The sequence below is a fragment of the Tenrec ecaudatus genome, chromosome 14 (genome assembly GCF_050624435.1).
Source record: "Tenrec ecaudatus isolate mTenEca1 chromosome 14, mTenEca1.hap1, whole genome shotgun sequence".
NCBI classification, from domain to species: Eukaryota; Metazoa; Chordata; class Mammalia; order Afrosoricida; family Tenrecidae; genus Tenrec; species Tenrec ecaudatus.
The window spans coordinates 103,900,042-103,911,138 of record NC_134543.1 but is presented as its reverse complement, the minus strand read 5'-3'; the positions used below and the strand labels follow the sequence as shown (position 1 = coordinate 103,911,138).

The 11,097-nt window shown below is 43.6% G+C and overlaps 1 protein-coding gene across 2 annotated transcripts in view; it reads left to right on the top strand.

Annotated features, from left to right (window-relative positions):
• The first annotated feature begins 712 nt into the window (after positions 1 to 712).
• ZNF106 (zinc finger protein 106) overlaps positions 713 to 11,097 on the top strand; it is a 62,392-nt gene continuing 52,007 nt past the window's right edge. For both annotated transcript variants that reach the window (XM_075531102.1, XM_075531101.1), the window contains exon 1: positions 713 to 860. The gene's annotated coding sequence lies outside the window, so the exon portion shown is untranslated. The remainder of the gene's footprint in view (positions 861 to 11,097) is intronic.

Here is an 11,097-nt window from a genome sequence, read left to right as displayed (position 1 = left end):
TGAGTAGAATGACTTAATGGCAATGCCACATGAAGAGCAGGTCACACCCCAGGGAAACCTCCCCTACATTGGATCAGGGCTGTGATGGGGTCTCCCACCTTTGATATTTTAACAATTCACCTGGTGGGCACCAGGTTGAGTTAGAGAGTTATTAAAAACAAACCAACTCGAAGGAAATGGAGGTTCCATTTGCCCAAAGTCACAAATGACTACTGGCAGCTGGGTTAAAATGTGAACTCAGGTCGTCTTGTCCGTTCTAAAGCTCCTACCTCTTCATGAAGCACCCATAAGATTTTCCAGGAACAGGTGCCACCCATAAGCACCCATAAGTTTTTTCCTGAACAGGTGCCACGGCTAAATGAATTGAGAATTTAAGAAGCGAGTTAAAAGCAAAGAGACACAAAGCAAGGAGAATCATCAAGTCAAAGACAGAACACCAGGCTGGCACAAAACGCGTCTTAGTTGATGAATGGAAAAACAGTACGTGCTGCAAACTTTCGTATAAATCACGCTAAAAAGAAAAAGAAAAGAAAATAGGACCAATCGCTAAACAGGATACCGTCCAGAATAGTGGTAAAGGCTTTACCCAAGTCCGGTAAGGGCTTCCCTCCCGTGTCCGTTGTTCGTGCTCTTGTGTTTAAATAAAGCTACATGATTGAGAAAGGCGAACTGCAAAGGGAAAAAAAAAAAGCGCGCGACTCGGTGGTGTGCGCTTGCGCGCTGGCGGCCGCGGTGCCCGGCGGGGAGCGGGTCCGGAGCGGGCCGCCGGACCCCAAAGGAAGGGGGGGACGCCCCCAGGGGCTCGTCGAGCTCCCTCGCCGGGGCCTCGGCGGCGTGATGGAGTGAGAGGGGTCATCCGTGTGAGTATTCGAGGAGCTCGGCTGCGGCGAGGCGGGTCGGAGCCCGGAGCTCCTTGGAGGAGCTGCCGGGTGTCCGCTCCGCCGGCCGCGGGGCGCCCGGTGGTCCCCGTTCCCAGAGCCCACGCGGGGTCCTGGCTGGCGGTGCCTCTGGCCTCGGGGTCCAGGTGCTCGCGGGTGCGTTTGGCTCTGCTTCCAGCCCCAGCAGGAAAGGTGGCTCCCCAGCCTTGACCTTTCGGAGAGCCTCCTGAACTCCAGACGCGCCGGCTGGGGCTGGAAGCCGGAGACCCCGGGACCTGTAGGCCTCTGGGTCTGAAGCCAGGGCCCAGGCAGCTTTCGACTTGTAGTGACTGACAGCTTCCGTTGTTTTCCGTCCTTCCCAGTGGGTTGCAGCTTAATAATAGCTACTAATTATCGAGCGCATTTTAGGTAGCCAGGGTCTCTGTGCAGCATTATGGTGAGGAAATGCTTTGTACCCCTTACCCCGTTCAATCTGTTCAGTGTATCACCTTTTCTTATTTTTAATTTAAGTCATTTTATTGGGGGCTCCAGTGTAATCAGATTTAATACGAGTATGATGACGCCATCCTATTGGGAGTTCGAAATCCTCGTGGCTACTTGAGGCTGCATCTTCCTTAGGGAATGTCTTTAAATGAGTGTGTTATTTACCATGGTGGTTTACACCGAATTTATTCAATGCACAGTAACTTTTTAGCACTTGCTGAGAGCCTTGTACTGTTCTAAGCTTCATGGAAAAATCAATGATTTTTTTTTTAGGCCTTGCTCTCAAGTTTGGTTGAGAAGGAAACAATGGTAGGTAGTATTCCGATCAACTAGGATTTATTTGGCGCCAGACGCTCTGGTCTGTCATTAAAATTTAGTGAGATATTGTGTTGGAAGATGGCTTGGGGCAGCATATTAAGATAGTTTGGTGATAATCTGCTGAAGTTCACCTAGCTAGAGTAATTGGTGAAATTCAGGCACTATGATGCTTTGCACAACATGTTAATGCCAAGTTAGATAAATTATAGCGATCCCAAGCACTTCTGCAGATCTTACAGGAGAAAGATGAAACGTTCTACTCCCATTAAAGGGCTGCTGTGAGTCAAAATTATCCTCATGGCAGTGAGTTGAAAGTTAGTCACTTCTACTGAGAAGCAAACTACAGCACAGTTGCATTTGGTCCAGTTCATATTGAGACTAGAAAGTAGTGGGGGTGGTTGTTAGTGGCTGTGGAGTTGGCAACTCCAGGTCTAACAACAAGAGGCCTGATCCTGCACCAGCTTCAGATTGTGGTATGCCCAGGTCCATTTTTAGGATCATTGTGCGTTTTGAGTGTCCTCGTGGTGTAGTGGTTATGGTGGACCTACTATCTGCAAGGTCCTTGGTTCGAAATCACCAGCGGCACTGGAGCAAAAAGGGCTTTCTTTTCCTATAAGCAATCTCAGAAACTCACAGAGGCAGTTCTACCCTCTCCTAAAGGGTTGCTATGAGTTGGCATTGATTCAATGGCAGTGGGTTTTTTGTTTTTGTTTTTCCTAACCCAGAGGGCTTGTTTTCCAGCACTGTAAACTCTTGTTGTGATCTTTCAAATTTTTCATTGGCTAACTCAGTAGTAGATCACCTGGCTTTTCTTTCTATACAATTTCAATATGGAAATGGCAGAAGAAAGCGGTATAAGATTTGAATTGGATTAATGATACTTGCTAGGCAGTGTTTTGAAAACTTCAGAATAGCCTGGAAGATGTAGAAAGTATGAGATTGTACCTATTCCTTACTTTACCGACTTTTCTTAGCCAACATTTCACAATGATGTCAATAGTAAAAAATCTCCCCTCTATTTTGTGCATTAATGCATTTCTTCTCAGTGTCTAGGCTCCTGCCTCAGATTCTCCCCTCCCCCCCCCCCCAAAAAAAAAAATTCCTGTCAGCCTCAATTGAAGCCTAGGCCTCCTGTGAAAGAAGCGATGGGGGTTGAATTTGAGGCGGGGCCTCCTGAGTGACTGAGTGGCCCAGGAAGAGGTGCTAAGGAGTAATCTGGGGCCTGGGGGGTTGCAGCAGGGGCTCCCCACCCCCCACTTCCTTCAAGCAGCTGTTTTTCTCCAGCAGTGCTTTCTGTAGGATCGTCCCTGGTGAGGTGCTTGGAGATGGCAGCGTCAGGGAGTTTGGTCACCCCCACCTACCATCTTGACCCCTGCTACCCTGGTTGCCAAAGCCCCACAACCACTAACTGTGCCTCTAGTCCAGCTTGAAAGCGCCAGCTCTGACTTCCGAGCAGTTGTGGGTAGCTCCTTCCTCTCCTCCTTCCCCCTAGTGTAATGCTAATTTGGCAAGATGAACTGACCAAGTCTTTGGATCTTATCATTGCATTGAGTTAAAGCAGTGGTTCTCAACCTTCCTAATGCCGCGACCCTTTCATACAGTTCTTCATGTTGTCTTCCTAGCGCCCAAGGTAAGCTCGTGTTCCCTTCCCCAATCCAACAGTGGTGACCACCCAACTATAGAGTTATTTTTGTTGCTACTTCATAACTGTCATTTTGCTACTGTTATAAACCGGACAACCCCTGTAAAAAGGTCGTTCGACCCCCAGAGGGGTTTTGACCCACAGGTTGAGAACCGCTGAGTTAAAGGATCAAACTCAACTGCCATTGAGTCAATGCTGACTCTCTGGGTGCCCTGGTGGTGTAGTGGGTTGCAAGTTTGGGGACGTTAACCACAGCGCACATGAGCTACTCCATGGGAGGAAGGTGAGCCTCTCCTCTCAAAGACTGCAGCCCCAACCACCTACAGCAGCAGTTCTGTTCTGTCCTTGTAGGGTTGCTGCGATTTAAAGGTATTTTAAGTGGGAAAATTGAAATGGTGGTTATTGCGCATTTAGCACAGAGCACCGGTAGTCTGAAGGCTGTTACCAGAGAGATAGGGAACAGTGGTCGATTTTGGCTGACTTGGTCCTGGAACATCGAGTAAGCTCAGTGAGATGTATACATATTCTATATTTTGCAATTGGCGTATTTCAGTGGGAGTTTAAGATTAATTTGTGTACTTCCTCGTTTGGCTCACAGTTGAGGAGAAAGGTCTTTGTCTCTTTTCAGCAGCTGTGGACCTTGGTGTTCCTTGGCGATGTCCATGCATCTTGGTGGTATGAGTCTCTCCCTCTCTCTGCACCCTTCTCTCTCCTGTTATCTCAATACAAAAGGTCGACGAGCCCTGATGGCATTCTGGGTTAAGCATAGTGGGTTCCTGCAAGGTCGGCTGCAGTTTCCTGCAGCTGCAGCTTCGTGGGAGGAAGCTTTCTCTTCCTATGAGGATTTACAGCCTTGGAAATTTAGAGGGGCAGTTTTACTCTGTCCTACAGGCTTCTGAGTCTGAGTTAACCCCATGGCAGGGAGAAGACAGCCCAGGGAAACTTCCTTACATTGGATCAGGGTGGGGTAGGGCTGTAATTTGACTAAAGGTGTTGCCTTCCACCCTTGAGCTTTTTACAACTGATTGACACATCACATCAGATGGGGAGGTCATTACATGATGTCCAAATTATACCATCATATACCTTACCTGTAAAATGGTGAGGATGTGCATTGTGATTCTGGCAGAAACGTACGCAAAGGAGTGTTGCCAAAATGTTAGTAGAAACATTAGTGAATTCTGAAATTATTCAGATAATCCAAAAGACGAAGAAGAACGGTGCAGTATGGACAGGCTTCAGCAGAGTGTCCAGATGTAAGACAGATTAGGAAGAAAAGCCTGGTGATCAACTTCCAGCAATTAGCAAAAAAAAAAAGAAAGGGAAAATGGTAGACTTAATTTAACCATATCAATAATTACATTAAATTTTAATAAAATAATAGCATAAATACTGATTGGCTAAAAGGAAGTGCTATACATAAAAAGTAAGTATAAATCTGGAGTGGCTATAATAATAGAATAGACTTCAAGATAGAAGAGTATTACTAGACTTAAATTGAGAGGTCATTTCATATTGCTAAAACAACTGCATCAGGAAGAGGTACAGTAATAGATATCTATATGCCAAATGCCTAATAACAACTTCAAAATAGATGATTAACTATTATAACTAGACATTTTAATATTTCTGTCTCATCAACTACTCAGCATAAAAAAATTAGTATAGATGTGATCTCCATTCAATAACTTCAAAATACTTTTTTTTTTTTTTTTGCAAGAGTATATAAAGCTAGATGCTGGTCTGTAAATGAAGTCTCAGGGAACCAATAGAGAGCACTGCGAGTGGCCCCAGTTAACTATGTGGACACCCCCTTTCTCCCTCAGAAGAATGCACTTCAGAGGACAGCAGTGGGGCAACAGCTCAGGGAGAGGGGCAGGTCAGATTAGAGCACACAGGAGAAACGCAAAGGGATGGATAGGGAGAAGAGGACATCCTGGCCCGTCAAGCCCCAAGGATGATGTTCCTGCTCGGAGCAGACAACACATGGGGAGGACTGTAGGGGTGGTCCCACCACAGGACATGGTGTCCCTCAATGAACCATGGCACTGCGGGGGACAGCACTGGAGATACAGGGTAGGAATAGTGCACGGTGTGGTCCCATCACGCTGGGGTGAGACACTGAGGACATGCAGCAGAGCAGCAGGGGGAGCAGAGTGAAGAAACCCTGGGGAATACCAAAAATAGACTTTGGAGAGTGTGGCACCCATCATGCTCGACTAGAAAACATTCGTAAAGGCCAACAAACAGACCTTGAACTATTTATAGGCTTTTCCATTTTTGTCAGTGGCTGTCTTTTTGTTACGGTTATTTTATTTTTGCTATACTTGTTTTGTTGATTTTGACTTCCTTTGTTGTTTTATTTGGCTTTGCTTGGTTTTTGCACTTATTAATGTATCTGCATGTCTATCTAGATAAGATAGATGGGATAAATAATTCGGAGATGAAAAGAAAGGACCAACGGTTACTGGGGGATACCGAAGAAAGGGCGGTGGGAGAAAGGAAGGAGGGGGTGGGAACCAACCCAGGGATAAGGGAACAGATGAACTAAAATCAATGAAAGGAAGATCATAGGGTGCCTACTGGGGCTTAATCAAGAGCAATGTAGCAGCGAGGAATTACTAAACCCGAATGAAGGCAGAATATGATGATGGGACAAGAGGAAAATAGAAAGGAAATAGAGGAAAGAACCAGAGGCAAAGGACATTTATAGAGGCCTAAATACAGGCATGTACATATGTAAATATATATATATATAATGAGAGGGGAATAGACCTATGTACGCTCATATCTATATGTTAAGAATTAAGGTTATAAGTGGACATTGGGCCTCGACTCAACTACTTCCTTAATACAAGAACACTTTGTTCTAACAATCTGGCATTCTGTGATGCTCACCTTCCTGACATGACGGGTGAAAACATAATGGGGTGCTTAAGCAAATATGGTGAAGAAAGCTGATGGTGCCCAGCTATCAAAAGATATAGCATCTGGGGTCTTAAAGGCTTGAAGGTAAACAAGCGGTCATCTAGCTGAGAAGCAACAAAGCCCTCATGGAAGAAGCACACCAGCCTATGTGATCATGAGGTGTAAATGGGATCAGGAATCTAAGACCCAGAATAAAACCATACCCAGGTGAATGGGGTGGGGCAGGGCAGGGAGTGGAGACCCAATGCCCATCTGTAGACAGTTGGACATCCCCTCACAGAGGGGTCACAGGGAAGACATGAACCAGTCAGGGGGCAGTATAGCACCAATGAAACACAACTTTCCTCTAGTTCTTTGGTGCTTCCTTCACCCCACTATCATGACCTCAATTCTGCCTTACAAATCGTATTAGACCAGAGCATTCACACTGCTACAGATATGAGCCCACAACACAGGGAAAACAGGATAGATAAATCCCTCAGGGCCAATAAGGAGACTAGAGATACCAGGAGGATTAGGGTAAGGTAGGGGGAGAAAGGGGAATCGGTCAGAAGGATCAATTAGAACCCCCTCCCAGGGGGACGAATAACAGAAAAGTGGGAGGGGTTACGGAGGACGATGTAAGATAAGGAAAATTAATCTATAACTTATCAAGGGCTCATGAGGGAGGGCGGCCAGGGGATGGAGGTGGAAACAGTGGGGAGCTGATATCAGGCTCAAGTGGAAGAGAATGCTTTGAAAATGATGATGGCAGCATATGTGCAAATGTGCTTGACACACGAGGAAAGCGTGGATTGTGATTGGAGATGTAAGAGCCCCAAATGAAAGTATTTTAAAAAAAAAGAAAACAAATGTTCAAGATTAGTATTTGCTGACCTGTTGCCAAGCCAATACAAACATCCCACATGTCTGAATAAATAACAGTAATGACTATAAAAAATGATAAAATTAAGCCTCAAATTAGAAATTATTGAAGTCATATTAAGTATGTTCTTGGACTACAATGGAATTAAATTAGAAACCAAAAAATCTAGAAAACTTTAAAATACATGGAAATTCATGGAAACTTATTATTATTTTTCAGAAACAAATAGCTTTACTGGGTTGAGGGGGGGCGCGATGCACTCCAGGCCGAGGTTCCATGACCTAGGCCAACAGGTCAGGGAAGTCATGCTCAGCTGCTGAGGGCAAGGGTTTTTAAAGAGGTGGTGAGGGATGTATGGCAATTATGGAAATTAGCATATGGGAATTGCTTGTTGACTCCTTGCTGGCTTTCTTGTACCCTGAACATCTGGTTTTACTGGTTATCTTATCTGGTGATTATCTCACCTGACACCATCACTGCTGACCTTTGGGATGTGCGGGGGTGGGGTGGGTGGGGTGGGTTGGACATGCAGGCCCGAACCTGCTTCAGCTTAGTCCAAACAGGGCTGCCTAGTTGTGACCCGGCCCAAATATACCAAACTTCTTAATATTGATAATGGGGTGACATGTTCTGTCTTAACTACTTCCTGCTAAGATAGAGTGAAGAAGGAGAGATTAATAATTAGGTAGAAAAAAAAAAAGAAAGAAAACCTGAATTAAGCATGGACTTTAATAATATATCAGTTTTAGCTCATGCATTGTGACAAATATACTTTACAAATATAAGATGGTAATTGTGAAACTAGATGTGGGGCATATGACAATACCTTTTTTTATAATGTTGTTAGTCATAAAATATTCTAAAATACATTAAAAAGTACTCTCAACATGGCTCAACTACTACATTGTATGATATAGAAGCTATATGCCATTACAATGAAATAAGCTATTAACAACTTGTGTGGTGCTGTTAAAGCAGTCGTGGAGGTTAGCTGCATTTGAGCTGGCTTCTCATGGGATTTTGTACCCCATGGAGCAAAATGCTTGCTGCCTATTAACTATGATATATTGAGGACCATTGTGATCTTTGGCTGATTTTTTAAAAGTGTATTGTCTTTCTTTCTAGTCCATCTTAACCTGGAAGTCTGGATGGAGGTGTATTGGCCAGGAATTGAGCCTAGCTCTCTCCCATGGACAGCAAGGCGATTCTTAAACTAGAATACTCTTTACCTTGAATGAGGGACTTTTTTTTTAAGCTTTAAACATTAGAAAAGAAGAAAGGTCTGAAATAGTAAAGAAGCCCGGGTGGCACTGTGAATTAAGCATCAGACTGCTGAAAAATGCAAGATCCCTGGTTCAAATGCACTAGCTGCTTGGTGGAAGAAAAATGAGGCTATCTGATCCTGTAAAGATTTACAGCCTCCGTAACCTTAGGGAGCAGTTCTGCTCTGCTTTATAGGAATCCGTTTGAGGGTAGTGGGAAAGCCCATGACCTAAAGTTCTACTTTACAAAGTTATTACTTGAAGAATCTCTTGCTTGGCAGTTTGTCGTAAGCGCTAGCTTGCATGTTATTGTGATGCCGGAAGCGATGCCACTTGCATTTCAAATTCCAGTATGGACAGACTTCAGCAGAGCATCCAGGCTTAAGACAGATTAGGAAGAAAAGCCTGGTAATCAACTTCCAACAGTTAGGGAAAACCTGTATCACAGTAGAATATTGTCTGATATTGTGCTGGAAAGTGAGCCCCCTAGGTTGGCAGGTACTGAGACTAACACAGTGGCCAAAAGGGGGGACCCAAGTATACCAGTAGTCATCAAGATGTAGGACTGTCATGGACAACATTGCATTCTGTTGTACAACAACTAACTACAATGAAAAGCAAAATAAATCCAAAGTAAATGGAAATAATAAAGTCATCAGTGAAACAGAAAAGGCAAACAATAGACAAGACTATAAAGCTAGAAGTTGACTCTCAAAAAATCAACAATACTGATAAGCTCATCAGTCTGATAAAAAATAATGCAAATTATTAATGTCAGGCATGAATGAGGTTTATCGCTATAGATGCTACCGAATATTAAGGAATTTTAAAAATAACTTTCTGTCAACAAATTTGACAGTTTTATTAAATGGACAATTTTTTTAAAAGACAAACTATTAGAAGTCGAAACAAAATATGAATGTGTTTATATTTATTAAAGAAAAGTAATTAAAGACCAACAGTGGTTGCATTGATGAATTCTATCAAGTATTTAAAGAAGAAATAAGCACCAATCATGTATATGTAAAGTTTTGAGAAAATGGAGGAGGAGGAGGAGAGAACACTCAGACCGGATAGAGACTGTGGAAACCAAAAAGACAGTTCCAGAACAATATTCCTCGTGAACGTAGACACCGAATTTTGAGGCACGTAAAATGGAGACTGTGCAACAGATAGATGTAAACATGATAAACCAGCATGCTGTTCTTAAGTGTGCTCAGGCTGGTGGACCATCTGCACAACAGAGCAAAACATTGCCTGGTCCCTCACCATCCTCACAGTTGTTAGGTCTGGGCCCGTTGTTACGTTGTGGCCGCACTGTCAGTCCTTGTCCTGGAGGACTTTTCTTTTTCCTTGACCCTCTACCAAGCATGATGGTCCTTTTCCAGACCCTGGTCTCTCGTGACACCGTTTCCAAAGTAGGTGAGACACAGTCTCACCATCCTAGCTTCGAAGGAGCATTCTAACTGTAATTCTTCCAAGAGAGTTTTGTTTGTTGTTCTGGCAGTTCATGGTACTGTCATTATTCTTTGCCAACACCATAATTAAAATATATCAGTTTTTCTCCGGTCTTCATTGTGCAATTTTTACATGCATATGTGGCTATTGAAAATTCTATGACCTTAGTTCTCAAAATGATGCCCTTGTTCCTATTGTGAAAAAAGTTTTGTGCATCGGATTTGCCCAATATAACACATTTTAAAATGTTATTCAACATTTATTTTAAATGATTATCTGTCAAAACAGAACAAACTAGAGGTTTTCACATTTAGGTCAGGAATAATAGAGAAACAAAGACACCCATTTTCTCTACTAAGTCTATTTTACGGGGCATATTTTCTTAATGTTAGAGCAAGAGAAAATAATTAGGAACATAAGAATTAAGGGGAAAAAGATTCATATATATCTGTGGATGGCATGGTAACATTACTGGAATAAAACAAAACCCTAAAAGTAAATAACAAAACAAATTCAAACTTACAAAAAAAGGAGGTCAGTTGTATAGCAGGGCATCAGATTAACATTTACAAATTGCAAGCTTTCACACATCAAGATTTCTTGGCTGCTGCTTCCATGAGTATTGATCGTGGCCAATGAATAAGGACAAGCGTAAGAATGGATGCCTTGAACTAGAGTGTTGGTGTAAGAATGGGATGAGACTGGCACCAGACCCCCTCTGACTGCACAACGGGAAAGAAGATCCAGAGCAAGGCCTCTGAAATCCAGGATAGGGAATCTGGAGACAGTGCTGGGTTCATAGTTTCTTGGGGGGTTAGCAGGTAGGTTGTGGGGACATGAGGAGCTAATGAGTTCAAGAATAAAGAAAATGCTTTAAAGCTGACTGTGTTGATGACTGTAAACTCTTCTTGAACTGTTGAATTGTAGGATATGTAAATTATATGCCAATAAAACAGTTGGCGGGGAGTGAAAGTCTGATTCAAAGAGAGAGAGGTCAGCGATTCTATCAGCTGCTCCTCCCACAGCACTCTCTACTGGTTTTGCTAATGTGTTACAATGTCTCTGCAGCACTAACAGAAGATAGGACTTATCAGGGAAAGTAGCAAGTGCCAGTGGTCAGAAACAGCTCATGAAGGTCTTCAATCAGGACAGTGTCTTCTCAGCTGTGCCCACAGAAGGCCTCTTTCTAGAACCCTCTCTACCTATCACTCTCTCAGCCTTCCGCTGCTCTGGTGATGAAATGCCCAGTGGCACCCTACTTCT